A 5,489-nucleotide genomic window follows, 5' to 3' on the forward strand; every position below is an offset into this window, starting at 1 on the left:
ATGACTAAAGAGCAGAGAGACTTGGAGAGAACTGGCACAGGGCCAATCTATGCAGGGGCTGGAATACCATGTTAGTGGAGTCGACCTTTATCTTAATAGCAAAGGGAAGCAGGTAACTGATGCACATAAATCCATGTATCAAGGACAATGGAGGGTCGGAAATGTGACCCTTCTTGCAAACTTGCAAGTTAATTTGCCACAGATTGACAGAGGCTGACAGAGGACCTAAGCCTTCTAGTCACAGACAAAGAACTTTATTACTCACGGCAAAAGCAGTAGCCAGGCTTCAAGTGCACTCTGGTTCTACATGCCCTCTAAGTCCCACGGGAGCAATGAAGGTGGCCTGAACTGGATGCTTACACGTGTAGAGGCCTGTGTTGTAAGAAATGAACATTGAGCTTGGGAGATAACAATGCGTTTATAGCGAGTGGAAGTGATCCTGCTCTTTGTGTGAGGTGTTACGTCATCCCTAATCTTGCTCCCTACAAGTAGAACCCTGAGAAATATCCTAGGTAAAGAGTGGGTGGGGCTTTGAACTCTTGGCATATCTGTCAAAACCATGAAGGAATGCTTAGGGCCCGTGCTGGATTTCCCCACCCAACACTGTGTCTTTAAAAAGGTCAACATTTGAAGAACTGGCTCATTAATGGAGAAGGCTAACACTGAATCACGCCTTACACCATATATGAATCATTCCCACTGGCCTACAAACGTGCTATAATTTCTTCTGTGTTGACTTCCCCATTCCCTCCCAGCTACCACCCCACCCACCTCCCTATAAATGGGGCGGGGGGATGTAACATACCCTAGGATATCTGCAATGAGAAGAGTAGGTACTGGAATGACAGCGTGTTGATAAATGAAAAGAAGAGCTAGCCAACCCCACGAGGAAGTCAGGACAGGTGGAGGCAAAGAGGATGTGTTCTGGGCTGGTGACAAGGGAGATGGCTGAACCTATGGGCACTGGTGCTCCATGGAAGCACAAAAACTGCATCCTCAGAGGTGTTGTTGGCAGGTAGACAGGTGGTTACAAAGCATACAGAACCCAGACAAGCGGCACCAATCTGTACCACTAACATCCAGGCCTCACTCTTAGAGAAAGCCTCCCCCACATTTCCTCTGAGAGACGGATCTGCCTGATATACTTGGTTGCTATGGAAACTCAGGTAGTTGACTCAGCTTCTGGGAACCACATGTGACTCTCTAGGACCAATTTTTTTCAAATTGTATTCATAATGGTCAGATACTTTGTTCTGAATTTGCTGCTATTATCTGCAGATGGATGAACAATTTGCATATTTGGTTTTAGGGATACGTGGGTCACTTCCTCCAAAACTAAAGGAAAAATAGCCTTATTTAATCTGTGTTCCATGGCTGTCTCTCTTGTGATGTTTGCATGTGTTCATTATATCATCTTTACATTATTTTAATAAACTATATTATAGTTTATATTTCATGTATATTTACTAGTGTTTAATTGATAACATAATATCAATTATAATAGTTACTTTGTATTAATAGTTTAATAATTATATTTAACCTGTAAGGATTTCTTACACTGTGCCACATACTTTGCTAAGTACTCTACATGTAGTATCTTATTTAGGTCTTAAAAAACAACCCTGTGAGATTTTTTTTTGCAATATCCACATTACTGATGAGGAAACTGAGGTCCCAGAGAGGTTAAATCTTGGTGCATAGGTAGGGCGTGGTAGCAGGGCTGGCTTCATGGGCCTGCAACCAGTATAGTCCCACAAGGCCACATGCTCAGAATGGGTCCCTGGGCTTGCAGTTTAGTGTTGCTGTCTTGGGATCCTTTTTTTTCTTTGAATTTGTATTTTGTAGGTGAAGTCGGATGGGACAATGCAGTACGTGCTGGGGACCTGGAGCCTTGGCTCTCCTGTGGTCTGGCTCCCACCACCTCCCTGCCTCACTGGGACAGGTTCTTTGCTTCCCTCTCACCCACCCACCCTCCTGGACTCCCCTTCCCTCTGCAGCCCAGTGGCTGCTGCTGCACTTGCCCCCAAGTGGGCGCCTGGGTGTGGGGGCAGGGAGGGGTGGTCTTGAGAGTGCCAAGCCACAGGACAGGGCCCCTGGGCACCTGGGAGGACCTTCACTCACCCTATGAGTGTCCTCCTACCTGAGGGAACATGATATTAAATAGCAAATACAAACACTATGACAGGGCAAAAGAGAAACTGTAAGGAAGAAAGGAAAAACAGTCTTTGCTGCTTTTGAACAATGGACCTCACATTTCCCTTTTGTACAAGGCCCCTCATTATATAGCTTGAACTGTATGGTAGAGAAGGGTCACAAATTCAGGATTCCATAGCTCCAAAGCCATTATTTCTTTTACTTTTCTTTATTTTCACCAAACCAAAAATATTGAATAGGTGATACATACACACTTGGTATAAAATTCAAAAGTTTCAAAAATATTCAGTCAAAGGATTCTTCTCATCCCTGTTGCTGAACCATCCAGAACTCCTCCCTAAAGGCCACCACTCTTTTCCACCCGGCTCTTAACTACCCTTCCAGAATCACATCCCTGGTATTCAAGCATATGTGTATATTCCAAGCACTCCCCTTTTTATTCAAATGGCTAACAGTGTGTGGACCTTGCATTTGTTCATTTCAAAATGTATCTTGGAGTACTTTCTGTGCAATACTAACAAGGGCAAAAGTTATAGAGTGCTTGCCATGCCATTGTTTTAAGTGTGTCAAACTTATTAAGTTAATGTTTGAAAGAAATGATTTGACATACAAATTTATTTATTTGATCATATTGGAAAAGACAGGGCAGAATCACATTCATTTTTGTAATAGTGTGAGTGTAAACATACTGAATTTCAGAGCTCTTAGTTTGCTTTGGAAATTTCTGAAAAGTTGACCATTAGCAGCCCAGTAAGCCTTTTTGTTCTCCTCCAGGCTTTCTTGCTTTTGTGGGGAGGAGTGTTGGTGACAATTGATGCTAAATAAGTACCATGTGGGTGAACTTGCCAAATCCTTTCCACTTCCTCCTACAGGAAACATGGCTACTTGGCTTAATTTTTATCATTAAATAAGCAAGTAGGTTATCCAACACAGAGAATGAAGGGAAGCTTTTATTGTAGATAATTCCCAAATATAAGAATGGATGAACTCATCATTTAACTATTCAGTCCCTTCTTTTGCTGACCAGAGAGATATACTAGCAATGGAGCTCCTATCTTTGGTCCATTAAGACATCAGTGTAATGTACTCAGTTTCTTTGATTAAAATGTGTTGGAAAGCCATCTCTGGGTGGGGAAGGGAAGTTAGTTTATTACAGTGATGAAGGAAAATCAAAGCAGCAAACAGCAGTGTCTCTTTCCTCTTGAACTCCAAGGATTATTTCACTCCTGTCAGCTTTACAGCCCAGGGAAACTCAACTGGGAGAGCAGACGGTGGAAACTAGGGCAGAGCAATGAGGAGACCTTTATCCAAATCTGTGGACCATTTCAGATTTCTTCTTGGATTCCCAGTATTATTATCTTTGTTGTCAAGGTACTAATGGGGGATTCAAGATTTAAGACTCCATTTTATGGCCAATGCAGAAAATAGCATAAACAGCTAATCTTTTTGAGGTATGCCATATAAATGTGTTATATTCCAATTGCAACCTCCAGGGTTTGGAGGCATAGATAACCTCTCTATTGATGCTCAGCTACTTCCCAAAAGCAAGAAGTTTTTTATGGAAAGTGGAAACAATCAGTCCACCTTTAGTTGGTCCAATGTTCAGAAGATAGTTGCCTCCCAAACTTACTGTCAGAGCCAGTTCCAAAATGATTTCAGATTCCTTTGCAACCTCAGACATCACCTTTTTGTGACAATAGTCCCAGGATATCTTGTCAATGCTGGTTCACATCTCCTACTTGTGATCTTACAAGTTCTCTGGCTTGAATTAATCTTGACAGTGGTAGTATATTCCGTGGTGACAGGAATAGTTCTGACCCCATTGGTCATTTACTACCACCTCATTCTTGACTGGGTTATCATTGTAGACCCAAGCAAGAAAATTAGTAGAGTTCCATTAAGTATAGGGACATTCCCACTCCCCATAAGATCAGATCAGATCAGGCTTGAAGGTTGACTGGTTCATTACAAAGGATACAAATGGAAGAGATGCATAGGGCAAGGCATGTGGGAAGGGGTGTGGAGCTCCCATGCCCTCTCCTGGTGCACCACCCTCCAGGAACCTCCATGTGTTCAGCTATCTGGAAGATCCCCAAACCCAGTACTTTTGGGGTTTTTATGGAAGTTTTATTATATAGACACAATTGATTAAATTATTGCCCATTGGTAATCAAGTTAACCTTCAGCCCCTCTCCAGAGGTTGGCCTATTAAGTTAATTCTTATCATAACCCAATAAAGTAAGTGTTGTCCTCATTTTGTACATGAGGAAACTTAGAGCACACAGAATTTCAATAACTTGCCAGAAGTAATATGGCTAAAAGGGAGAAGAACCAGGATTTGCATCAATGCAATGTAGGTCCACTAAGCTAACTAACATTCTACTTTTTCCCAATAGCTACATGATATCCTTTATGTCAATATATTCTCTTTTATTTATTAAATATTTAGCCAGTCCCCTACATTTATGGTTTTCCCAGTCTTGGGCTAGTATAGACAACACTGCATTGAATAAAGGAATATGTAATATCATTCCATAGGTGTGAAAGTATATCTAAAGGATAAATACATAGAAGTAGGATTTCTGGGGCTAAATGCACACATAATGTTGCTAGCTATTGCTAAATTGCCCTCTCTAGATGATAAATAAGTTTACACTCACACTAACAAGGCAGGAACATGTCTGTTCCCCACATCCTCACCAAATCAGTGTGTTTCAAATGTTTGTATATTTGGCTGTATAATAAATAATGGATGGTATCTTATTGTAGTTAAAATACCTATTGCTCTTATTATGCGTGAAGCTGGGAATGTTTTAAATACATTTAGGGGCATTTTGTATTTTCTTTTCTGTGAACTTTTTGGGCATACCTATAGCAGAAACTGACTAGCTGTTCTCCAATCTGTCTCCTTTTCCTCCTGGAGTTTCTCAGTTTCCTTATAGGTAACCGTAGCTGAGTCCTGGGCAATGGAAGGTGGGCCTGAGAGATGTACAATAGTGACAAGCATGACTCATAAAAGCCTCTTTATAAGATCCTCATGCTCTCTTTCTTTACCCATCTGCTGGCAAAATGTTGACACAGAGTGATCTATGAAGTTAAGTACTGAAGGTGGCAGGCTTCTGTCAGTCTAGTCCTTGAATTTAAAAAGCACAGCTAACCCTCCCCAGTCCTGCTTCTATTTGGGCTTTATATGGGTAAGAAAATTTTATTTTTATTTTTATTTTATTTCAGAATATTATGGGGGTACACATATTTTGGTCACATAATTTGCTTTCATACAGTTCGAGTCAAAGTTATAAGTGTGCCCTTCACCCTGATAGTGTGCATTGTACCCG

At 41.3% G+C, this 5,489-nt stretch overlaps 1 pseudogene; it reads right to left on the reverse strand.

Moving 5' to 3' along the window:
• Positions 1–3,369: 3,369 nt before the first annotated feature.
• Positions 3,370–4,186, reverse strand: LOC105866497 (tissue alpha-L-fucosidase pseudogene; annotated as a pseudogene).
• Between the last annotated feature and the right edge of the window lie 1,303 nt (positions 4,187–5,489).

Source organism: Microcebus murinus, chromosome X (genome assembly GCF_040939455.1).
Source record: "Microcebus murinus isolate Inina chromosome X, M.murinus_Inina_mat1.0, whole genome shotgun sequence".
NCBI classification, from domain to species: domain Eukaryota; kingdom Metazoa; phylum Chordata; class Mammalia; order Primates; family Cheirogaleidae; genus Microcebus; species Microcebus murinus.